Here is a 27,130-nt window from a genome sequence, read left to right as displayed (position 1 = left end):
GCACTCTTCCTTGTGCCAAATTGTATGGTTTGTCTTTTTTGGCTGTTGCCAATCCCTTGGGACTGCACGTGATAGTTGTTGGTATACTGGCCAGGACCTCTGCCTATAACGTGGAGGACTGGTGTTTGGTTTCCCGACGGGGAGTGTTTCTTGGTCTTTATGACCCTTGACACGAGCATAAAACACTTAGCCCTGTCTTGAAATTTCAAATAGTTTGCTGTAAAAGGCCTGTAGGTTACAAGGCTTCTCAAAGTCCTCTGAGCCGGCCTCTGTACAGAGCGGGACAAGGCCAACGCTCAATGCAACCCAACATGTCATGTGTTGTTTGAGGATATGTGTAATACCGCATGAGGCTCGCTATTGGCCGTAAGGCGCCAGAGCTTTTGTTGCTGTTTTTATCTGTGTGCACGGACAACACGGAAGAGACAATAACAAAGGGTACGGTGCAAGGTGATTTGCTCGTAGCAAAGCTGCCATAGAATTACCTGCCTGGCTCAAGGTCCTCTTCTGGTTTTAAGAGTCAGGGATATTTTGGCAGAGTTGGTGGTGTGAACTGTGTCCCAAGATTATTTCAGGGGTGAAGAGCAAGTGTGCAGCACAAATATCATTAAGTGTGACTGTTTAAGTCATGTTTAAATGTCTTGCAACAAGCTTGGAAATGTTTCTGCCTGGTCTCGAACCAGGGACCTTTCGCGTGTTAGGCGAATGTGATAGCCTCTACACCACAGAAACCGTGAGAGCAGCTGCATCTTACTGGTTGGCAGGACAAAAGAAAGGAGCAATTTTTGAAAATGAAAAGTCCTGTAAACTGAGAGACAATGACAAAGCAGAAGAAGAATATCAGAAGTGGGATTTGAACCCACGCCTCCAGAAGAGACTGCAACCAGCTGCCGAAGAATGGTCCGGGGGAAATGTTGAAAATGTTGAAGTTGCCGGCCAATCACGTTCAAGAAATGTTGAAAATGTTGAAGATTCTAGCCAATCACGTTCAAGAAATGTTTAAAATGTTGAAGTTGCCGACCAATCACGTTGGAGAAATGTTGAAAGCTGACGGCCAATGACGTCGTGAAAGGTACGTATCGCAATGTAAAATGTTTAATGAAGGTAAAGGTTACGGGAGGTCGAAGGTTAAATCCGTATGTAAATTGGAAGTTCTTGGGAACAGTCGGAGTGAACAAGAATTTACGAGTGAAAGCGGTCTATTTAGCGACATGGTAAGTATCGGCTCATTCATGAAAATGCTGTATGATGTACATCGATGTGTAAAAATAAAAATTTCCCGGTTTTACGCCGATGTTACTCGACATTGGTTTCACAGTCGTGTCTTTTTTTCCCATTCCCATTTCCCGAGCGAGTCGATGAAAAACGTTTCATATGTGGGATTAACCAAGTTGTTAGCTATTAAAGCTAAGATAACTTTGGTCTATAAAATATTATTTACGTGCTTATTACACCGAGGTTATGTTAGATGTGGCTTTGTTTTCAGTCATGTCCTATTCATTCTCGCCCTCGGCTTCTTAAGACATTTAAAATAAAAATCACATCATGGGGATTAACCATCATCATATATGGTCGTCGGCATAAACTACCGCGTTTAAAAAAAAGTGGGAAAATAGGGGTCATTTTATAATCAGTACTGTCCTGTTTTCGGGTCAGTATGTTAGTCCTGTTGGATAACCATGCCAAGCTAACTTTTGTCTTTGAAGTACTTTAACAAACCCAGCAAAATTTCTCAACATATAGAATATATCAGTACTGGGACCAAACAGGAAGCTGAAGGTCATACAAGATAACAAACTAAAGACCATATTAAAGCCAGTAGTAATAATATATCCACAATCCTCCATATAGGAGCTGCTGATTGACAACTGGCCTGTCTGACAGAGCTTTTTTTTTTTTTTTTTTTAAATCATATTTACTAATAACAGGTCCCAGATATTATTAACCAGGCTTGAGGTGATTGAGTGGTTGGACATATTTTGGAGTATTTTACCTAATCATTACCAGACGTTAGGTCTAGTCATTGAGGACAGTGTCTCATCATAATTATTATGGGTTTTTATTCTTTTAGTTTTTGTATAGGCTTGATAAGCTCTTATGTTGTTACCATTTACTTTTAAATCATCTTCAACCAAAGGCATCGAAGTCCCACAAAGCAATGCCCGACACTGTCTGGATGGCACGCCTCAAGAGCTTCGCCTCCACAGGATCATGGCCTCCAGGTGAGGGCAACAGGCCAGCACCCAGACAGAAGAAGTGGTACGAGCTGTATCAGAGGGTATGTGTGTCTTTATCAGGTGTTTACTTTTATACTTCATTTGTACTAAATGCAACAGCATAAACCGGATTTTCACACATTAATAAATATTTGATTAAGTAAAAATTCAAAATGGTTTCTGCTACAACACACACAACTGAATGACATGGAGATAAATCTTCAAATGTTCTTTTTAGATTGAGAAATGTCCAATGATGCAGCATGGGCAGACGTACCTGTTTGGTAGTGTGAGGAGATGTGTGTGTGGATTCCACATCCAGATGGTAGGCGAAAAACACAGTAGTTTTGTAGTATAGTACAAATATGACATCACAAAGTGACCAGTGTTAAACCTACTTTGCCATTAAACAGCAGCCAGCTCCTGCTGTCCAGCCAGCTCCTGCTGTCCAGCCAGCTCCTGCTGTCCAGCCAGCTCCTGCTGTCCAGGGTGCCCTGATGTCACAGACTTCAGCTGCAGGTGCTGCCCAGTCTGCTGGGCTGACAGAAATGAAGGGAGCTGAAGGCCACAAACAGCGACCACCACTGAATTTGTCTATGGTATTTAGTTGTTGTTGCTCCTACATGTACTATCAATAGATTCATCAAATGGCTTGTCTTTATACAGTCTTTTGCTTCTTAACTTTCAGTTTACCAAACCAAGATATGGTGGTTCACTTAGCGCAGCTGCAAAGCCAAACCTTGCCATGGCCAGGAAAGTGACACAGGTAAAGGGGGTTCAAAAGTCAACTGTGTAAAAGTGTGTTGTTAATACATGTGACTTAGACTCTGTTTTATAGAAACAGGTCACAGAACGCCAGGAGACACCTGCTTCTCCAGTCAGCACTGCCATATCAGTGAGTGATTACATTTTCAGCTCGAGCATCTGTAGTTCTAGACTTCATTCAATGTACAGGATTAGAGATTTATCCTGTAGATTTTAATATCTGATTCTTAAACTTCATACAGGCCGTAGGCTCCCAAACAGAGGCACCAGCAGTACCAGCTGAGACACCAGTGGCTGCTCCTGTGTCAGTAAGTGTTCTAGCACTGTGCTTTAAACACGAATACTTTTGCAGCAGTGTATTTTACCAGAACTAAGTATAGTTACACATTGTTTTCCTGCTGCAACTCCTCAGCTTCCCCGTTTGTGGGCAGAGGGCTTTCCACCTGAAGACCATAGGTGGATATCCAAAGCTTTGTTTAGGATGGGGGCGAAGGGCAGACTGGAACTCCAGGACAACCTGAAGCTGTGGTACTACCCACCTCAGCCGAGTCACCTCTACCACCAGGCACCTTCCCCAGACCGCTTTTTTGCCCATCCACTACTTGTTTGGATGCCTTACAAGTTGTGGAAGGTTAAGGTGGTGTGCCCCAATCCTTCTTGTGCTGGGCATCAGCTGACAGGAGCAGGGCTGCACAAGAGGGCACGGCGGGTCCTGGACATAGACCGCATGTACACCATGGTCACTGAGACGCTGACTTGTGCCAGGTGTAAAGCCTCTCATGTGTCCTGGAGCCAGGCTGTCCTCCAACAGCTGGACTTGGCTCACAGGTCAGAATTTCGGGTCATCATGACTCAAAAGTGAGTAGTGTCTTTTTTCTCTTTTTCCATGTTCAAGTCAAAGCTGTACATTCTTACTGATATATTTATCTGTGACCAAGGTATGCCTGTGACGTGAGGGTGATTCGGCTTCTGCGGGAGAGGGGCCTTGGCAACAGCCCAACCCGGGTACTGAAACAGCTGAGGGAGAACCACACAGAGGAGTGGCTCCAACGTGTATCGCGGTACACCACGGAGTGCATGAGCTTCCTCCAGCGCCCTGGATTGCTGCCTGTAAAGTTCCCGGAACCTCCAAAGCCAGATGTTGTGCCCAGCTGCAGGTGGCTTCTGTCCGTCTACAGCCAGGACATCTTGACCAGGCTGGAGGACATCAAGGCGCACATTACATCAACCTTTGGCACCATTCTGAAGATGGACTCCACAAAAAAGGTTGAATCATCTTATTTTCTGCAAAATAGGCTTCAATAAACCACTAGCTGGATTTCTACATGTCTCCATCTTATTGTGTGTCTCTGTTCATGTTTTGTGCTTCAGATCACAAAGAAGCTGGCTGGGACAGCCAAAGGGACAGCTCTCTGGCTCACCTCTTTGGGAAATGAGTATGGCCAGATTTTAATCAGTGTCCTGACTGCTCAGGAGGGAGCTGGTTTAGACAGGATGGCTGGTGACCTGGTGAGGAGGTACCAGCAGGCCAGTGTGGATTCCCCTGTTGTCCTGTATGTGGACTGTGGATGCTGTGCTGAGGCTGCAGAGACAACAAAGCTGGAGGCTAGATTCAGCAGGTGGCCTCAGCTTCTGGTACGGCTGGACATCTGGCATTTTATGAGACGGCTTGCCCTGGGATGCACCACTGATGCCCATCAGCTGTACCCACTCTACATGGCACGCATCTCAGCGTGCATTTTTGAGTGGGATGCAGCAGACTTAGCGCTGTTGCGTGAAGCCAAGGCCCAGCAGCTTCGGAACCAGGGACTGTCATTCTGCAGATGTGAACAGACACCTGACCAGGGAGGAGTTGGCTCTCCACTGCAGACGGAGGACACGAGGAGTGGACACCACAGTTAAGCTGCTGGAGGAGCTGTTTGCTTTACTTATGGGCTCCAGTGGCAACGACTCCCTTGGCGTTCCTCTGTTTGATCAGGAGAGGATGGAGCACATCTGGCGGGTCCAGAAGAAGCATGTAAAGTGCATCCAAGATCCACCAGGTGTTGCGCTCTACATTAAAACTGGAGAGCTGACCAAGGGAGGTGTGCGGCTGCCGGTCTTTAGGTGTGCCAGAGGCTCTACTTCCTTGGAGTCTTTTCATCTGCACCTAAACCGCTTCATACCAGGTGTGTGACACTAAAATGTGTATCTTATTATACGCGTGTTTGTTCATTTGATGTGATGTTTATGTCAAAAATGCTTTTGATATTTCATGTTGCATTTCATTGTACTTGTAGGGACCAGTGCCAACAGCCTGAATTTCCAGGTTTACCTGCTGGAAGGTCTGCACAGGTGGAACCAGGACCGGCGCGTTGCTGCCATGGCGACTGAGAAGTCTCCTTTGTGCTGCTACTCTGGTGATCTGCTGCATTCTGTCAACCAGAACTACGAGAAGCTGTTTGGCAGAAAGGTGGCACCAGAGTTCTGTCCACCCTCACGTTACACAGGTAATGACAGAATGACCTGCCAAAGGAAAAGTACAAAGCTGCATCTCTCTGACAGCTCCTCACAGTAAAACTGTGTTGCTGAGGGGGGAAATTTATATTTATATTTAATGATTCTGATGAGCTGATTGGTTTTTACTCATTCCAATCTGCATTGTGCTTTATTTATGTTGTTGTGTCTCAGGTGAGCTCATAGGAGTGCAGTATCTGTTCCGGCAGACTGGTCAGGCCCTGCAGGACATGAACCCGGACTCAGAGGAGACTGCCCGCTTGGTGGAGGAGCATGATGTGGCGGCAGATGAGGACGATGAGGGTTTTTCTGACCTCACAGATGACCCCACAGTGCTGGATATAGAGGTTCAGCCTGCTCCCAGCATCTCCTCCACAGCAGCTCCCAGCGCCTCCTCCCCACTGACTCCCAGCATCTCCTCCCCACTGGCTCCTGGCACCTCCTCCCTGTTTGCTCCCAGCGCCTCCTCCCCACTGGCTCCTGGCACCTCCTCCCCACTGGCTCCCAGCATCTCTGAGGCTGGGGACACCTCTGAAGAAACTGTGGTCAGTAACAGTTATTCACTGCTGTTTTCTACATTCTGCATGTTGACGTATATTGAAACTAAAACTGTTAAAAGGTTTTAAACTATTTTCTGTTTTCTGCTTAATGATTTGAGCAGGCTGTTGATGACCAGAATGTGCCTGGATACCAGCATGTGGACAGACTTGCTGAGTACTTGGTTGGGCTTCGGGAGCAGACCTCTCTCTATCTCAGCAACCTGCAGGCGGACCAAATTATAGGACTCTGGCAGAACCTGAGCGAAGGGGACAAGCAGCGGGTTGTTTATTCAGCGCGGCACCAAGACAGACTTCTGAGTGGACGCTTCCGAACCCCAAAGAAGCCCTCAAAAACACCAGGGGTGGAGAGCACAATCCGCTGCGTGCTAGGTGCAAGTAGTGCACCTGCACAATGGCCTGACTGCTGCAGGTTGGTGGAGACCATTTTCATCAGACTGTGTGGTCTGCATCCAGCCCCCAAAAGAAAAGGCAAAGGAGCAGAGTCAAGGTGGTCCTTAATTATTAGGGACTACCGTAAAATCAGGGAGCTGGTTGTTGGGAATGCCCGGGTCATGCAGGGAACAGACATGCAGCTTGTGGAGGTCAACCAGAACACTCTGATTCAGTGGCACAATGGCAGACAGAAAAAGCAGGAGCTTTCTGTCCTGCTTCAGGGAACTGGTGTACCCTCAGAGATTGCAGTAGCTGAAGAACCACTGATGGACGCAAGACCGCTGCCTTCTTATCCTGTGCCAGCACAGGATGAACATCAGTACCGGCTGCCAGAGAGTACGGCTGGCCAGGCTAAGCAAAGGCAGGCACCATGCACCATCCTTCCAAAAGGCGGTGTGAAGAGGCAGTTGTCAGTGGCACCAGGTGCTTTCCCAGGCCCAGCAGCCCCTGCAGCCCCAGCACCTGGGATTCCTCACCAGGGCCTCACACAGGCAGGACAACCTGTTTTCTTCTATCAGGTTGTCATGCCTTCAACCATGCAGGCCACAACCCAGCAACCAACAACAAAGAGGCCATACAAGAGGACTGTGCAGGCAAACACCTGCAAGAAGTGTGGCCTCTTTCGCACAGCAGAGACTGGACATAGCCACTACCGTGGGAGGGTCTACTGCCCCCAGTCTGAAAGCCTGACAAAGGAACAGTGGCTGGAGGAGATGAGGAAGGGGCAGAAATAAGCACTTTGTAAATAGATGTATATAGTTTGTAGTTAAGTGTTATAGTAACTTGTGTTGTTTGCTCCTTTTTAATTATATATCTGTTTTTTTAAAAACATTTTAAAACCTTTTTATTGTGAACCTTCTGTACAGTTTCAAGTGGACACAACTAGGATGAAACCAGAGGAAGTATCCTCAATACAAGTTAAAGTACTTGCTGTACAGTAATTGTAAATAGTTGTGGTTGTTGTACATATTCTCATTTTTAAAATTGTTTTTTTATTATATTTTTGTAAAAGTTAAGAGTAAGATTAAACAGCACAGTATTAGTTGTAAATTGATTGTAAATAGTTTTAATTTTTTGTTTTGGTATTTATTCAAAAGCAATGTTATTGTTTTTAATGACTGAACATTAAACAGTGAGTTTGACATGTTTATTGTGGTGATTATGAGTAATTATGTAAATGAAATCAAGACTAGTAAGAAAAAAATGTTTTATTACAATTCAATTCACATATGAATATCTAATGTTATTATAAATATCTAAAATTATTATTATAATAATATAAATACAAAGTTGCTAGACTGACTTCAAAGTGGTGGTAAAGAAGAGAAACGAAGTGCCACTACACAAATATACACACATATCATACCGATATAAAGGCTCTTGTTATTTATATTTATATAGTGTGTGTGTGTGTGTGTGTGTGTGTGTGTATTCCATATACAGAACAGGTTCCTTACATTCTATTAACTACAATATTTTATAAACACACACAATGTTATTTTTTTCATGCCAATAAAAATGGACTTGAACAGGTTAATAAATTCTAAAAAAGGTCAGCCACTGAAATCCTGCCATGACTCCCTGTTCTGCATCGCTTCTGGTTCCTCAGCTCCTTTTTGAGAAAGAGAAAAAAAAAGAAATATTAACAGAAATTACCATTGAATTAGAGCTAAATGCAGAATTACATTAATAGATGAGTAAATGAGGTGTTGAAATATTTTCACTACTTCATATTTACAATTTCAGATGCGTGTGTCTGCAAAAAGATAACCCTCAATATAAAAACATATCAGGTTTACTTCATATTAATTGTATTCTCTGCGTCATCTGACGGAGGCCATGTCACGTGATCTTCAATGCAGGCCCAGCACCTAGTTGCGAGTTCAAATCCCGTTCACTGCATGACAGACCTGGGTCAACATGTAAAAACATCTCCAGGCCACTAGACATGTGTTTATGTCCCAGAAATTTCCACATTTTTTCTTCATTTTTCCTCCTTTCTCCCTTTTCTCCTCCTTTCCCCTCTTTTTCCTTCTTCCCCCCTCTCCCCCCTTCTTCCCCATCTTACCTGGCCGAATGTTCCCCAGCTTTAACGCAGCGCCTTGGACCGCTCGGCCATTCTGATAAAATTTGCTCTTACCTACCTCTCTCTTGTGTGTTTTTTCTTGGAGGTGCAATGTGATTTCTGATAGCAACCCCAAGCGGCAGCAAAGTGTGAAAGCGTAGGTGCTTCCGCCTCTGCAGAAGTTGCCACAAGGTCTACGCAGAGGTCTAGCCACCTGTCTTGAGGTGTGCAGATTTTGAACAAGCTTTCCTGTGTCTGGTTACTGTGGGATTGTTTTTCATCTTCTTACCCGTTGAGGTCCGGTCGCCGTTGGTCGTTAGCCTTCGCTTTCAAATAGCATCATTTTTGGGCCTTGCCCTATTGTTAGACACTCTATCCTTATTCTTTCAGGGATTCCTTAACCTTTAGTCAATGTGCAAGTAACAGAAATTGAACACTGAGCAATGAGGCCTGAGCTCTGGAGACTGCAGCCATGACTTCACATTTGAACAAGATACTTCTGTTGTCTAACCAACAACAGCGATTGCCATCATGCTAAAGTTGCTGGGGAAAGTGAGCCACTGGCAGCTTACACACCATTTTCACATGTGATCTTAGTAACAATTGTGGTCATAGAGGTGACTGCTTTGTCTGTAGTAGGCACAGAGGTCTCTCACCTAAAGGGTAGGTTGTAGGTTCAACCGAGGTGTACTCTTGGATCGTTGTATCGCAGAATGCCGGTCCTTAATCCATGGAATGCCTTTTGATACATCACTATGCTGCCAACTCAAGCTGAAACATGTCTTTGGCCTGTCACAGTATGGCCATGATCAAGGCGGCAATCTTCTTCACCAAACTCTGACTGCTTGTGGTTCTGCACTCTTCCTTGTGCCAAATTGTATGGTTTGTCTTTTTTGGCTGTTGCCAATCCCTTGGGACTGCACGTGATAGTTGTTGGTATACTGGCCAGGACCTCTGCCTATAACGTGGAGGACTGGTGTTTGGTTTCCCGACGGGGAGTGTTTCTTGGTCTTTATGACCCTTGACACGAGCATAAAACACTTAGCCCTGTCTTGAAATTTCAAATAGTTTGCTGTAAAAGGCCTGTAGGTTACAAGGCTTCTCAAAATCCTCTGAGCCGGCCTCTGTACAGAGCGGGACAAGGCCAACGCTCAATGCAACCCAACATGTCATGTGTTGTTTGAGGATATGTGTAATACCACATGAGGCTCGCTATTGGCCCTAAGCCGCCAGAGCTTTTGTTGCTGTTTTTATCTGTGTGCGCGGACAACGCGGAAGAGACAATAACAAAGGGTACGGTGCAAGGTGATTTGCTCGTAGCAAAGCTGCCATAGAATTACCTGCCTGGCTCAAGGTCCTCTTCTGGTTTTAAGAGTCAGGGATATTTTGGCACAGTTGGTGGTGTGAACTGTGTCCCAAGCTTATTTCAGGGGTGAAGAGCAAGTGTGCAGCACAAATATCATTAAGTGTGTCTGTTTAAGTCATGTTTAAATGTCTTGCAACAAGCTTGGAAATGTTTCTGCCTGGTCTCGAACCAGGGACCTTTCGCGTGTTAGGCGAATGTGATAGCCTCTACACCACAGAAACCGTGAGGGCAGCTTCATCATACAGGTTGGCAGGACAAAAGAAAGGAGCAATTTTTGAAAATGAAAAGTCCTGTAAACTGAGAGACAATGACAAAGCAGAAGAAGAATATCAGAAGTGGGATTTGAACCCACGCCTCCAGAAGAGACTGCGATCTTAACGCAGCGCCTTGGACCGCTCGGCCATTCTGATAAAACTTGCTCTTACCTACCTCTCTCTTGTGTGTTTTTTCTTGGAGGTGCAATGTGATTTCTGATAGCAACCCCAAGCGGCAGCAAAGTGTGAAAGCGTAGGTGCTTCCGCCTCTGCAGAAGTTGCCACAAGGTCTACGCAGAGGTCTAGCCACCTGTCTTGAGGTGTGCAGATTTTGAACAAGCTTTCCTGTGTCTGGTTACTGTGGGATTGTTTTTCATCTTCTTACCCGTTGAGGTCCGGTCGCCGTTGGTCGTTAGCCTTCGCTTTCAAATAGCATCATTTTTGGGCCTTGCCCTATTGTTAGACACTCTATCCTTATTCTTTCAGGGATTCCTTAACCTTTAGTCAATGTGCAAGTAACAGAAATTGAACACTGAGCAATGAGGCCTGAGCTCTGGAGACTGCAGCCATGACTTCACATTTGAACAAGATACTTCTGTTGTCTAACCAACAACAGAATGCCGGTCCTTAATCCATGGAATGCCTTTTGATACATCACTATGCTGCCAACTCAAGCTGAAACATGTCTTTGGCCTGGCACAGTATGGCCATGATCAAGGCGGCAATCTTCTTCACCAAACTCTGACTGCTTGTGGTTCTGCACTCTTCCTTGTGCCAAATTGTATGGTTTGTCTTTTTTGGCTGTTGCCAATCCCTTGGGACTGCACGTGATAGTTGTTGGTATACTGGCCAGGACCTCTGCCTATAACGTGGAGGACTGGTGTTTGGTTTCCCGACCGGGAGTGTTTCTTGGTCTTTATGACCCTTGACACGAGCATAAAACACTTAGCCCTGTCTTGAAATTTCAAATAGTTTGCTGTAAAAGGCCTGTAGGTTACAAGGCTTCTCAAAGTCCTCTGAGCCGGCCTCTGTACAGAGCGGGACAAGGCCAACGCTCAATGCAACCCAACATGTCATGTGTTGTTTGAGGATATATGTAATACCGCATGAGGCTCGCTATTGGCCCTAAGCCGCCAGAGCTTTTGTTGCTGTTTTTATCTGTGTGCACGGACAACGCGGAAGAGACAATAACAAAGTGTACGGTGCAAGGTGATTTGCTCGTAGCAAAGCTGCCATAGAATTACCTGCCTGGCTCAAGGGCCTCATCTGGTTTTAAGAGTCAGGGATATTTTGGCAGAGTGTGAACTGTGTCCCAAGATTATTTCAGGGGTGAAGAGCAAGTGTGCAGCACAAATATCATTAAGTGTGTCTGTTTAAGTCATGTTTAAATGTCTTGCAACAAGCTTGGAAATGTTTCTGCGTGGTCTCGAACCAGGGACCTTTCGCGTGTTAGGCGAATGTGATAGCCTCTACACCACAGAAACCGTGAGGGCAGCTGCATCATACTGGTTGGCAGGACAAAAGAAAGGAGCAATTTTTGAAAATGAAAAGTCCTGTAAACTGAGAGACAATGACAAAGCAGAAGAAGATTATCAGAAGTGGGATTTGAACCCACGCCTCCAGAAGAGAATGCTACCTTAACGCAGCGCCTTGGACCGCTCGGCCATTCTGATAAAGTTTCCTCTTACCTACCTCTCTCTTGTGTGTTTTTTCTTGGAGGTGCAATGTGATTTCTGATAGCAACCCCAAGCGGCAGCAAAGTGTGAAAGCGTAGGTGCTTCCGCCTCTGCAGAAGTTGCCACAAGGTCTACGCAGAGGTCTAGCCACCTGTCTTGAGGTGTGCAGATTTTGAACAAGCTTTCCTGTGTCTGGTTACTGTGGGATTGTTTTTCATCTTCTTACCCGTTGAGGTCCGGTCGCCGTTGGTCGTTAGCCTTCGCTTTCAAATAGCATCATTTTTGGGCCTTGCCCTATTGTTAGACACTCTATCCTTATTCTTTCAGGGATTCCTTAACCTTTAGTCAATGTGCAAGTAACAGAAATTGAACACTGAGCAATGAGGCCTGAGCTCTGGAGACTGCAGCCATGACTTCACATTTGAACAAGATACTTCTGTTGTCTAACCAACAACAGCGATTGCCATCATGCTAAAGTTGCTGGGGAAAGTGAGCCACTGGCAGCTTACACACCATTTTCACATGTGATCTTAGTAACAATTGTGGTCATAGAGGTGACTGCTTTGTCTGTAGTAGGCACAGAGGTCTCTCACCTAAAGGGTAGGTTGTAGGTTCAAACGAGGTGTACTCTTGGACCGTTGTATCGCAGAATGCCGGTCCTTAATCCATGGAATGCCTTTTGATACATCACTATGCTGCCAACTCAAGCTGAAACATGTCTTTGGCCTGGCACAGTATGGCCATGATCAAGGCGGCAATCTTCTTCACCAAACTCTGACTGCTTGTGGTTCTGCACTCTTCCTTGTGCCAAATTGTATGGTTTGTCTTTTTTGGCTGTTGCCAATCCCTTGGGACTGCACGTGATAGTTGTTGGTATACTGGCCAGGACCTCTGCCTATAACGTGGAGGACTGGTGTTTGGTTTCCCGACGGGGAGTGTTTCTTGGTCTTTATGACCCTTGACACGAGCATAAAACACTTAGCCCTGTCTTGAAATTTCAAATAGTTTGCTGTAAAAGGCCTGTAGGTTACAAGGCTTCTCAAAGTCCTCTGAGCCGGCCTCTGTACAGAGCGGGACAAGGCCAACGCTCAATGCAACCCAACATGTCATGTGTTGTTTGAGGATATGTGTAATACCGCATGAGGCTCGCTATTGGCCGTAAGCTGCCAGAGCTTTTGTTGCTGTTTTTATCTGTGTGCACGGACAACGCGGAAGAGACAATAAGAAAGGGTACGGTGCAAGGTGATTTGCTCGTAGCAAAGCTGCCATAGAATTACCTGCCTGGCTCAAGGGCCTCATCTGGTTTTAAGAGTCAGGGATATTTTGGCAGAGTTGGTGGTGTGAACTGTGTCCCAAGATTATTTCAGGGGTGAAGAGCAAGTGTGCAGCACAAATATCATTAAGTGTGTCTGTTTAAGTCATGTTTAAATGTCTTGCAACAAGCTTGGAAATGTTTCTGCCTGGTCTCGAACCAGGGACCTTTCGCGTGTTAGGCGAATGTGATAGCCTCTACACCACAGAAACCGTGAGGGCAGCTGCATCATACTGGTTGGCAGGACAAAAGAAAGGAGCAATTTTTGAAAATGAAAAGTCCTGTAAACTGAGAGACAATGACAAAGCAGAAGAAGAGTATCAGAAGTGGGATTTGAACCCACGCCTCCAGAAGAGACTGCGACCTTAACGCAGCGCCTTGGACCGCTCGGCCATTCTGATAAAATTAGCTCTTACCTACCTCTCTCTTGTGTGTTTTTTCTTGGAGGTGCAATGTGATTTCTGATAGCAACCCCAAGCGGCAGCAAAGTGTGAAAGCGTAGGTGCTTCCGCCTCTGCAGAAGTTGCCACAAGGTCTACGCAGAGGTCTAGCCACCTGTCTTGAGGTGTGCAGATTTTGAACAAGCTTTCCTGTGTCTGGTTACTGTGGGATTGTTTTTCATCTTCTTACCCGTTGAGGTCCGGTCGCCGTTGGTCGTTAGCCTTCGCTTTCAAATAGCATCATTTTTGGGCCTTGCCCTATTGTTAGACACTCTATCCTTATTCTTTCAGGGATTCCTTAACCTTTAGTCAATGTGCAAGTAACAGAAATTGAACACTGAGCAATGAGGCCTGAGCTCTGGAGACTGCAGCCATGACTTCACATTTGAACAAGATACTTCTGTTGTCTAACCAACAACAGCGATTGCCATCATGCTAAAGTTGCTGGGGAAAGTGAGCCACTGGCAGCTTACACACCATTTTCACATGTGATCTTAGTAACAATTGTGGTCATAGAGGTGACTGCTTTGTCTGTAGTAGGCACAGAGGTCTCTCACCTAAAGGGTAGGTTGTAGGTTCAAACGAGGTGTACTCTTGGACCGTTGTATCGCAGAATGCCGGTCCTTAATCCATGGAATGCCTTTTGATACATCACTATGCTGCCAACTCAAGCTGAAACATGTCTTTGGCCTGGCACAGTATGGCCATGATCAAGGCGGCAATCTTCTTCACCAAACTCTGACTGCTTGTGGTTCTGCACTCTTCCTTGTGCCAAATTGTATGGTTTGTCTTTTTTGGCTGTTGCCAATCCCTTGGGACTGCACGTGATAGTTGTTGGTATACTGGCCAGGACCTCTGCCTATAACGTGGAGGACTGGTGTTTGGTTTCCCGACGGGGAGTGTTTCTTGGTCTTTATGACCCTTGACACGAGCATAAAACACTTAGCCCTGTCTTGAAATTTCAAATAGTTTGCTGTAAAAGGCCTGTAGGTTACAAGGCTTCTCAAAGTCCTCTGAGCCGGCCTCTGTACAGAGCGGGACAAGGCCAACGCTCAATGCAACCCAACATGTCATGTGTTGTTTGAGGATATGTGTAATACCGCATGAGGCTCGCTATTGGCCGTAAGCTGCCAGAGCTTTTGTTGCTGTTTTTATCTGTGTGCACGGACAACGCGGAAGAGACAATAAGAAAGGGTACGGTGCAAGGTGATTTGCTCGTAGCAAAGCTGCCATAGAATTACCTGCCTGGCTCAAGGGCCTCATCTGGTTTTAAGAGTCAGGGATATTTTGGCAGAGTTGGTGGTGTGAACTGTGTCCCAAGATTATTTCAGGGGTGAAGAGCAAGTGTGCAGCACAAATATCATTAAGTGTGTCTGTTTAAGTCATGTTTAAATGTCTTGCAACAAGCTTGGAAATGTTTCTGCCTGGTTTCGAACCAGGGACCTTTCACGTGTTAGGCGAATGTGATAGCCTCTACACCACAGAAACCGTGAGGGCAGCTGCATCATACTGGTTGGCAGGACAAAAGAAAGGAGCAATTTTTGAAAATGAAAAGTCCTGTAAACTGAGAGACAATGACAAAGCAGAAGAAGAGTATCAGAAGTGGGATTTGAACCCACGCCTCCAGAAGAGACTGCGACCTTAACGCAGCGCCTTGGACCGCTCGGCCATTCTGATAAAATTAGCTCTTACCTACCTCTCTCTTGTGTGTTTTTTCTTGGAGGTGCAATGTGATTTCTGATAGCAACCCCAAGCGGCAGCAAAGTGTGAAAGCGTAGGTGCTTCCGCCTCTGCAGAAGTTGCCACAAGGTCTACGCAGAGGTCTAGCCACCTGTCTTGAGGTGTGCAGATTTTGAACAAGCTTTCCTGTGTCTGGTTACTGTGGGATTGTTTTTCATCTTCTTACCCGTTGAGGTCCGGTCGCCGTTGGTCGTTAGCCTTCGCTTTCAAATAGCATCATTTTTGGGCCTTGCCCTATTGTTAGACACTCTATCCTTATTCTTTCAGGGATTCCTTAACCTTTAGTCAATGTGCAAGTAACAGAAATTGAACACTGAGCAATGAGGCCTGAGCTCTGGAGACTGCAGCCATGACTTCACATTTGAACAAGATACTTCTGTTGTCTAACCAACAACAGCGATTGCCATCATGCTAAAGTTGCTGGGGAAAGTGAGCCACTGGCAGCTTACACACCATTTTCACATGTGATCTTAGTAACAATTGTGGTCATAGAGGTGACTGCTTTGTCTGTAGTAGGCACAGAGGTCTCTCACCTAAAGGGTAGGTTGTAGGTTCAAACGAGGTGTACTCTTGGACCGTTGTATCGCAGAATGCCGGTCCTTAATCCATGGAATGCCTTTTGATACATCACTATGCTGCCAACTCAAGCTGAAACATGTCTTTGGCCTGGCACAGTATGGCCATGATCAAGGCGGCAATCTTCTTCACCAAACTCTGACTGCTTGTGGTTCTGCACTCTTCCTTGTGCCAAATTGTATGGTTTGTCTTTTTTGGCTGTTGCCAATCCCTTGGGACTGCACGTGATAGTTGTTGGTATACTGGCCAGGACCTCTGCCTATAACGTGGAGGACTGGTGTTTGGTTTCCCGACCGGGAGTGTTTCTTGGTCTTTATGACCCTTGACACGAGCATAAAACACTTAGCCCTGTCTTGAAATTTCAAATAGTTTGCTGTAAAAGGCCTGTAGGTTACAAGGCTTCTCAAAGTCCTCTGAGCCGGCCTCTGTACAGAGCGGGACAAGGCCAACGCTCAATGCAACCCAACATGTCATGTGTTGTTTGAGGATATATGTAATACCGCATGAGGCTCGCTATTGGCCCTAAGCCGCCAGAGCTTTTGTTGCTGTTTTTATCTGTGTGCACGGACAACGCGGAAGAGACAATAACAAAGTGTACGGTGCAAGGTGATTTGCTCGTAGCAAAGCTGCCATAGAATTACCTGCCTGGCTCAAGGGCCTCATCTGGTTTTAAGAGTCAGGGATATTTTGGCAGAGTTGGTGGTGTGAACTGTGTCCCAAGATTATTTCAGGGGTGAAGAGCAAGTGTGCAGCACAAATATCATTAAGTGTGTCTGTTTAAGTCATGTTTAAATGTCTTGCAACAAGCTTGGAAATGTTTCTGCGTGGTCTCGAACCAGGGACCTTTCGCGTGTTAGGCGAATGTGATAGCCTCTACACCACAGAAACCGTGAGGGCAGCTGCATCATACTGGTTGGCAGGACAAAAGAAAGGAGCAATTTTTGAAAATGAAAAGTCCTGTAAACTGAGAGACAATGACAAAGCAGAAGAAGATTATCAGAAGTGGGATTTGAACCCACGCCTCCAGAAGAGACTGCGATCTTAACGCAGCGCCTTGGACCGCTTGGCCATTCTGATAAAATTTGCTCTTACCTACCTCTCTCTTGTGTGTTTTTTCTTGGAGGTGCAATGTGATTTCTGATAGCAACCCCAAGCGGCAGCAAAGTGTGAAAGCGTAGGTGCTTCCGCCTCTGCAGAAGTTGCCACAAGGTCTACGCAGAGGTCTAGCCACCTGTCTTGAGGTGTGCAGATTTTGAACAAGCTTTCCTGTGTCTGGTTACTGTGGGATTGTTTTTCATCTTCTTACCCGTTGAGGTCCGGTCGCCGTTGGTCGTTAGCCTTCGCTTTCAAATAGCATCATTTTTGGGCCTTGCCCTATTGTTAGACACTCTATCCTTATTCTTTCAGGGATTCCTTAACCTTTAGTCAATGTGCAAGTAACAGAAATTGAACACTGAGCAATGAGGCCTGAGCTCTGGAGACTGCAGCCATGACTTCACATTTGAACAAGATACTTCTGTTGTCTAACCAACAACAGAATGCCGGTCCTTAATCCATGGAATGCCTTTTGATACATCACTATGCTGCCAACTCAAGCTGAAACATGTCTTTGGCCTGTCACAGTATGGCCATGATCAAGGCGGCAATCTTCTTCACCAAACTCTGACTGCTTGTGGTTCTGCACTCTTCCTTGTGCCAAATTGTATGGTTTGTCTTTTTTGGCTGTTGCCAATCCCTTGGGACTGCACGTGATAGTTGTTGGTATACTGGCCAGGACCTCTGCCTATAACGTGGAGGACTGGTGTTTGGTTTCCCGACGGGGAGTGTTTCTTGGTCTTTATGACCCTTGACACGAGCATAAAACACTTAGCCCTGTCTTGAAATTTCAAATAGTTTGCTGTAAAAGGCCTGTAGGTTACAAGGCTTCTCAAAGTCCTCTGAGCCGGCCTCTGTACAGAGCGGGACAAGGCCAACGCTCAATGCAACCCAACATGTCATGTGTTGTTTGAGGATATATGTAATACCGCATGAGGCTCGCTATTGGCCCTAAGCCGCCAGAGCTTTTGTTGCTGTTTTTATCTGTGTGCGCGGACAACGCGGAAGAGACAATAACAAAGTGTACGGTGCAAGGTGATTTGCTCGTAGCAAAGCTGCCATAGAATTACCTGCCTGGCTCAAGTGCCTCATCTGGTTTTAAGAGTCAGGGATATTTTGGCAGAGTTGGTGGTGTGAACTGTGTCCCAAGATTATTTCAGGGGTGAAGAGCAAGTGTGCAGCACAAATATCATTAAGTGTGTCTGTTTAAGTCATGTTTAAATGTCTTGCAACAAGCTTGGAAATGTTTCTGCGTGGTCTCGAACCAGAGACCTTTCGCGTGTTAGGCGAATGTGATAGCCTCTACACCACAGAAACCGTGAGGGCAGCTGCATCATACTGGTTGGCAGGACAAAAGAAAGGAGCAATTTTTGAAAATGAAAAGTCCTGTAAACTGAGAGACAATGACAAAGCAGAAGAAGATGATCAGAAGTGGGATTTGAACCCACGCCTCCAGAAGAGACTGCGACCTTAACGCAGCGCCTTGGACCGCTCGGCCATTCTGATAAAGTTTCCTCTTACCTACCTCTCTCTTGTGTGTTTTTTCTTGGAGGTGCAATGTGATTTCTGATAGCAACCCCAAGCGGCAGCAAAGTGTGAAAGCGTAGGTGCTTCCTCCTCTGCAGAAGTTGCCACAAGGTCTACGCAGAGGTCTAGCCACCTGTCTTGAGGTGTGCAGATTTTGAACAAGCTTTCCTGTGTCTGGTTACTGTGGGATTGTTTTTCATCTTCTTACCCGTTGAGGTCCGGTCGCCGTTGGTCGTTAGCCTTCGCTTTCAAATAGCATCATTTTTGGGCCTTGCCCTATTGTTAGACACTCTATCCTTATTCTTTCAGGGATTCCTTAACCTTTAGTCAATGTGCAAGTAACAGAAATTGAACACTGAGCAATGAGGCCTGAGCTCTGGAGACTGCAGCCATGACTTCACATTTGAACAAGATACTTCTGTTGTCTAACCAACAACAGAATGCCGGTCCTTAATCCATGGAATGCCTTTTGATACATCACTATGCTGCCAACTCAAGCTGAAACATGTCTTTGGCCTGTCACAGTATGGCCATGATCAAGGCGGCAATCTTCTTCACCAAACTCTGACTGCTTGTGGTTCTGCACTCTTCCTTGTGCCAAATTGTATGGTTTGTCTTTTTTGGCTGTTGCCAATCCCTTGGGACTGCACGTGATAGTTGTTGGTATACTGGCCAGGACCTCTGCCTATAACGTGGAGGACTGGTGTTTGGTTTCCCGACGGGGAGTGTTTCTTGGTCTTTATGACCCTTGACACGAGCATAAAACACTTAGCCCTGTCTTGAAATTTCAAATAGTTTGCTGTAAAAGGCCTGTAGGTTACAAGGACAACGCGGAAGAGACAATAACAAAGTGTACGGTGCAAGGTGATTTGCTCGTAGCAAAGCTGCCATAGAATTACCTGCCTGGCTCAAGGTCCTCTTCTGGTTTTAAGAGTCAGGGATATTTTGGCAGAGTTGGTGGTGTGAACTGTGTCCCAAGATTATTTCAGGGGTGAAGAGCAAGTGTGCAGCACAAATATCATTAAGTGTGTCTGTTTAAGTCATGTTTAAATGTCTTGCAACAAGCTTGGAAATGTTTCTGCCTGGTCTCGAACCAGGGACCATTCACGTGTTAGGCGAATGTGATAGCCTCTACACCACAGAAACCATGAGAACAGCTGCATCTTACTGGTTGGCAGGACAAAAGAAAGGCGCAATTTTTGAAAATGAAAAGTCCTGTAAACTGAGAGACAATGACAAAGCAGAAGAAGAATATCAGAAGTGGGATTTGAACCCACGCCTCCAGAAGAGACTACGACCTTAACGCAGCGCCTTGGACCGCTCGGCCATTCTGATAAAATTTGTCCTTACCTACCTCTCTCTTGTGTGTTTTTTCTTGGAGGTGCAATGTGATTTCTGATAGCAACCCCAAGCGGCAGCAAAGTGTGAAAGCGTAGGTGCTTCCGCCTCTGCAGAAGTTACCACAAGGCCTACGCAGAGGTCTAGCCACCTGTCTTGAGGTGTGCAGATTTTGAACAAGCTTTCCTGTGTCTGGTTACTGTGGGATTGTTTTTCATCTTCTTACCCGTTGAGGTCCGGTCGCCGTTGGTCGTTAGCCTTCGCTTTCAAATAGCATCATTTTTGGGCCTTGCCCTATTGTTAGACACTCTATCCTTATTCTTTCGGGGATTTTTTTTAACCTTTAGTCAATGTGCAAGTAACAGAAATTGAACACTGAGCAATGAGGCCTGAGCTCTGGAGACTGCAGCCATGACTTCACATTTGAACAAGATACTTCTGTTGTCTAACCAACAACAGCGATTGCCATCATGCTAAAGTTGCTGGGGAAAGTGAGCCACTGGCAGCTTACACACCATTTTCACATGTGATCTTAGTAACAATTGTGGTCATAGAGGTGACTGCTTTGTCTGTAGTAGGCACAGAGGTCTCTCACCTAAAGGGTAGGTTGTAGGTTCAACCGAGGTGTACGCTTGGATCGTTGTATCGCAGAATGCCGGTCCTTAATCCATGGAATGCCTTTTGATACATCACTATGCTGCCAACTCAAGCTGAAACATGTCTTTGGCCTGGCACAGTATGGCCATGATCAAGGCGGCAATCTTCTTCACCAAACTCTGACTGCTTGTGGTTCTGCACTCTTCCTTGTGCCAAAGTGTATGGTTTGTCTTTTTTGGCTGTTGCCAATCCCTTGGGACTGCACGTGATAGTTGTTGGTATACTGGCCAGGACCTCTGCCTATAACGTGGAGGACTGGTGTTTGGTTTCCCGACGGGGAGTGTTTCTTGGTCTTTATGACCCTTGACACGAGCATAAAACACTTAGCCCTGTCTTGAAATTTCAAATAGTTTGCTGTAAAAGGCCTGTAGGTTACAAGGCTTCTCAAAGTCCTCTGAGCCGGCCTCTGTACAGAGCGGGACAAGGCCAACGCTCAATGCAACCCAACATGTCATGTGTTGTTTGAGGATATGTGTAATACCGCATGAGGCTCGCTATTGGCCGTAAGCCGCCAGAGCTTTTGTTGCTGTTTTTATCTGTGTGCACGGACAACACGGAAGAGACAATAACAAAGGGTACGGTGCAAGGTGATTTGCTCGTAGCAAAGCTGCCATAGAATTACCTGCCTGGCTCAAGGTCCTCTTCTGGTTTTAAGAGTCAGGGATATTGGCAGAGTTGGTGGTGTGAACTGTGTCCCAAGATTATTTCAGGGGTGAAGAGCAAGTGTGCAGCACAAATATCATTAAGTGTGTCTGTTTAAGTCATGTTTAAATGTCTTGCAACAAGCTTGGAAATGTTTCTGCCTGGTCTCGAACCAGGGACCTTTCGCGTGTTAGGCGAATGTGATAGCCTCTACACCACAGAAACCGTGAGAGCACCTGCATCTTACTGGTTGGCAGGACAAAAGAAAGGAGCAATTTTTGAAAATGAAAAGTCCTGTAAACTGAGAGACAATGACAAAGCAGAAGAAGAATATCAGAAGTGGGATTTGAACCCACGCCTCCAGAAGAGACTGCTACCTGAGCGCCAGCTGCCGAAGAATGGTCCGGGGGAAATGTTGAAAATGTTGAAGTTGCCGGCCAATCACGTTCAAGAAATGTTGAAAATGTTGAAGATTCTAGCCAATCACGTTCAAGAAATGTTGAAAATGTTGAAGTTGCCGACCAATCACGTTGGAGAAATGTTGAAAGCTGACGGCCAATGACGTCGTGAAAGTTACGTATCGCAATGTAAAATGTTTAATGAAGGTAAAGGTTACGGGAGGTCGAAGGTTAAATCCGTATGTAAATTGGAAGTTCTTGGGAACAGTCGGAGTGAACAAGAATTTACGAGTGAAAGCGGTCTATTTAGCGATATGGTAAGTATCGGCTCATTCATGAAAATGCTGTATGATGTACATCGATGTGTAAAAATAAAAATTTCCCGGTTTTACGCCGATGTTACTCGACATTGGTTTCACAGTCGTGTCTTTTTTTCCCATTCCCATTTCCCGAGCGAGTCGATGAAAAACGTTTCATATGTGGGATTAACCAAGTTGTTAGCTATTAAAGCTAAGATAACTTTGGTCTATAAAATATTATTTACGTGCTTATTACACCGAGGTTATGTTAGATGTGGCTTTGTTTTCAGTCATGTCCTATTCATTCTCGCCCTCGGCTTCTTAAGACATTTAAAATAAAAATCACATCATGGGGATTAACCATCATCATATATGGTCGTCGGCATAAACTACCGCGTTTAAAAAAAAGTGGGAAAATAGGGGTCATTTTATAATCAGTACTGTCCTGTATTCGGGTCAGTATGTTAGTCCTGTTGGATAACCATGCCAAGCTAACTTTTGTCTATGAAGTACTTTAACAAACCCAGCAAAATTTCTCAACATATAGAATATATCAGTACTGGGACCAAACAGGAAGCTGAAGGTCATACAAGATAACAAACTAAAGACCATATTAAAGCCAGTAGTAATAATATATCCACAATCCTCCATATAGGAGCTGCTGATTGACAACTGGCCTGTCTGACAGAGCTTTTTTTTTTTTTTTTTTTTTTAAATCATATTTACTAATAACAGGTCCCAGATATTATTAACCAGGCTTGAGGTGATTGAGTGGTTGGACATATTTTGGAGTATTTTACCTAATCATTACCAGACGTTAGGTCTAGTCATTGAGGACAGTGTCTCATCATAATCATTATGGGTTTTTATTCTTTTAGTTTTTGTATAGGCTTGATAAGCTCTTATGTTGTTACCATTTACTTTTAAATCATCTTCAACCAAAGGCATCGAAGTCCCACAAAGCCATGCCCGACACTGTCTGGATGGCACGCCTCAAGAGCTTCGCCTCCACAGGATCGTGGCCTCCAGGTGAGGGCAACAGGCCAGCACCCAGACAGAAGAAGTGGTACGAGCTGTATCAGAGGGTATGTGTGTCTTTATCAGGTGTTTACTTTTATACTTAATTTGTACTAAATGCAACAGCATAAACCGGATTTTCACACATTAATAAATATTTGATTAAGTAAAAATTCAAAATGGTTTCTGCTACAACACACACAACTGAATGACATGGAGATAAATCTTCAACTGTTCTTTTTAGATTGAGAAATGTCCAATGATGCAGCATGGGCTGACGTCCCTGTTTGGTAGTGTGAGGAGATGTGTGTGTGGATTCCACATCCAGATGGTAGGCGAAAAACACAGTAGTTTTGTAGTATAGTACAAATATGACATCACAAAGTGACCAGTGTTAAACCTACTTTGCCATTAAACAGCAGCCAGCTCCTGCTGTCCAGCCAGCTCCTGCTGTCCAGCCAGCTCCTGCTGTCCAGGGTGCCCTGATGTCACAGACTTCAGCTGCAGGTGCTGCCCAGTCTGCTGGGCTGACACAAATGAAGGGAGCTGAAGGCCACAAACAGCGACCACCACTGAATTTGTCTATGGTATTTAGTTGTTGTTGCTCCTACATGTACTATCAATAGATTCATCAAATGGCTTGTCTTTATACAGTCTTTTGCTTCTTAACTTTCAGTTTACCAAACCAAGATATGGTGGTTCACTTAGCGCAGCTGCAAAGCCAAACCTTGCCATGGCCAGGAAAGTGACACAGGTAAAGGGGGTTCAAAAGTCAACTGTGTAAAAGTGTGTTGTTAATACATGTGACTTAGACTCTGTTTTATAGAAACAGGTCACAGAACGCCAGGAGACACCTGCTTCTCCAGTCAGCACTGCCATATCAGTGAGTGATTACATTTTCAGCTCGAGCATCTGTAGTTCTAGACTTCATTCAATGTACAGGATTAGAGATTTATCCTGTAGATTTTAATATCTGATTCTTAAACTTCATACAGGCCGTAGGCTCCCAAACAGAGGCACCAGCAGTACCAGCTGAGACACCAGTGGCTGCTCCTGTGTCAGTAAGTGTTCTAGCACTGTGCTTTAAACACGAATACTTTTGCAGCAGTGTATTTTACCAGAACTAAGTATAGTTACACATTGTTTTCCTGCTGCAACTCCTCAGCTTCCCCGTTTGTGGGCAGAGGGCTTTCCACCTGAAGACCATAGGTGGATATCCAAAGCTTTGTTTAGGATGGGGGCGAAGGGCAGACTGGAACTCCAGGACAACCTGAAGCTGTGGTACTACCCACCTCAGCCGAGTCACCTCTACCACCAGGCACCTTCCCCAGACCGCTTTTTTGCCCATCCACTACTTGTTTGGATGCCTTACAAGTTGTGGAAGGTTAAGGTGGTGTGCCCCAATCCTTCTTGTGCTGGGCATCAGCTGACAGGAGCAGGGCTGCACAAGAGGGCACGGCGGGTCCTGGACATAGACCGCATGTACACCATGGTCACTGAGACGCTGACTTGTGCCAGGTGTAAAGCCTCTCATGTGTCCTGGAGCCAGGCTGTCCTCCAACAGCTGGACTTGGCTCACAGGTCAGAATTTCGGGTCATCATGACTCAAAAGTGAGTAGTGTCTTTTTTCTCTTTTTCCATGTTCAAGTCAAAGCTGTACATTCTTACTGATATATTTATCTGTGACCAAGGTATGCCTGTGACGTGAGGGTGATTCGGCTTCTGCGGAAGAGGGGCCTTGGCAACAGCCCAACCCGGGTACTGAAACAGCTGAGGGAGAACCACACAGAGGAGTGGCTCCAACGTGTATCGCGGTACACCACGGAGTGCATGAGCTTCCTCCAGCGCCCTGGATTGCTGCCTGTAAAGTTCCCGGAACCTCCAAAGCCAGATGTTGTGCCCAGCTGCAGGTGGCTTCTGTCCGTCTACAGCCAGGACATCTTGACCAGGCTGGAGGACATCAAGGCGCACATTACATCAACCTTTGGCACCATTCTGAAGATGGACTCCACAAAAAAGGTTGAATCATCTTATTTTCTGCAAAATAGGCTTCAACAAACCACTAGCTGGATTTCTACATGTCTCCATCTTATTGTGTGTCTCTGTTCATGTTTTGTGCTTCAGATCACAAAGAAGCTGGCTGGGACAGCCAAAGGGACAGCTCTCTGGCTCACCTCTGTGGGAAATGAGTATGGCCAGATTTTAATCAGTGTCCTGACTGCTCAGGAGGGAGCTGGTTTAGACAGGATGGCTGGTGACCTGGTGAGGAGGTACCAGCAGGCCAGTGTGGATCCCCCTGTTGTCCTGTATGTGGACTGTGGATGCTGTGCTGAGGCTGCAGAGACAACAAAGCTGGAGGCTAGATTCAGCGGGTGGCCTCAGCTTCTGGTACGGCTGGACATCTGGCATTTTATGCGACGGCTTGCCCTGGGATGCACCACTGATGCCCATCAGCTGTACCCACTCTACATGGCACGCATCTCAGCGTGCATTTTTGAGTGGGATGCAGCTGACTTAGCGCTGTTGCGTGAAGCCAAGGCCCAGCAGCTTCGGAACCAGGGACTGTCATCTGCAGATGTGAACAGACACCTGACCAGGGAGGAGTTGGCTCTCCACTGCAGACGGAGGACACGAGGAGTGGACACCACAGTTAAGCTGCTGGAGGAGCTGTTTGCTTTACTTATGGGCTCCCGTGGCAACGACTCCCTTGGCGTTCCTCTGTTTGATCAGGAGAGGATGGAGCACATCTGGCGGGTCCAGAAGAAGCATGTAAAGTGCATCCAAGATCCACCAGGTGTTGCGCTCTACATTAAAACTGGAGAGCTGACCAAGGGAGGTGTGCGGCTGCCGGTCTTTAGGTGTGCCAGAGGCTCTACTTCCTTGGAGTCTTTTCATCTGCACCTAAACCGCTTCATACCAGGTGTGTGACACCAAAATGTGTATCTTATTATATGCGTGTTTGTTCATTTGATGTGATGTTTATGTCAAAAATGCTTTTGATATTTCATGTTGCATTTCATTGTACTTGTAGGGACCAGTGCCAACAGCCTGAATTTCCAGGTTTACCTGCTGGAAGGTCTGCACAGGTGGAACCAGGACCGGCGCGTTGCTGCCATGGCGACTGAGAAGTCTCCTTTGTGCTGCTACTCTGGTGATCTTGTTGTAGTGTAGGACAAACAAGGACCCAAGTGCAGATTGGATGTGGATACTACGACAGGTTTATTGTTCTCCTGGGCAGAATGGTAGGTGGCCAGGCAGGCAGGCAGGTTGGCGGGCAGGTTGACGGGCAGGCAGGCAAGAATCATGCACTGGTGACAGAACAGACAGTTGTGTAACAAGCAGTTTAAATTCTTAAGCAGAAATGCTGCAATGGCCGAGAGCTGTTACCACAGATGAAACAATCAGGCGATGACTGGTGAACTGAGCTGGCCTTTTATCTTGCTGCTGCTGCTGATTACCCGATGAGAACCTGGTGTGGACTTGATTGCCAGGGAAACAGGCACACCCACTGCAGCACAGGTCAGAGCAGGAACCACAACAGTACCCCCCCCTCCACGGGAGCCACCGGGCGACCGAAACTTCTCCGGATGAGCACGACGAAAATCCCGGACCAGAGAGGCATCCAGAATAAATGAGCGCGGAACCCAGGCACGCTCCTCAGGACCATACCCCTCCCAGTCCACCAGAAACTGGAAGCCACGACCCCGACGCCGCACATCCAGGAGACGCCGGACAGAATAGGCAGGGCGACCCGCCACAAGCTGGGCGGGAGGAGGGGGTCTGGAAGGAGGGACGAGAGGACTAGAGGAAACAGGCTTGAGTTGGGAGACATGGAAAGAAGGGTGGACTCTCATGGAACTGGGGAGTTTCAGTTTGACCACGGTGGGATTAATGATCCGCTCAACCTCAAAGGGACCCAAAAAGCGGGGGGCCAACTTCTTGGCATCAGTACGCAATGGAATGTTCTTTGCTGATAACCAAACCTTTTGGCCAGGTGCGTAATGGGGTCCAGGAGTCCGATGACGATCCGCCATGCGGCGGGTACGTACGGAGGCATGAAGGAGCGCAGTTCGAGCCTTCCTCCAAATCCGTCGGCAGCGGCGGATGTGTAGCTGGACCGACGGCACAGAAACCTCCACCTCCTGTGCTGGAAACAGGGGCGGCTGATATCCCAGGGAGCATTCGAAAGGTGATAAGCCTGAAGCAGAAGAGGTAAGGGAGTTGTGAGCATACTCTACCCAGTCCAGATGGTCACACCA

The sequence above is a fragment of the Telmatherina bonti genome (genome assembly GCF_933228915.1).
Source record: "Telmatherina bonti genome assembly, chromosome: 14".
Taxonomy (NCBI): Eukaryota; Metazoa; Chordata; class Actinopteri; order Atheriniformes; family Telmatherinidae; genus Telmatherina; species Telmatherina bonti.
This window is presented reverse-complemented; position numbering follows the sequence as displayed.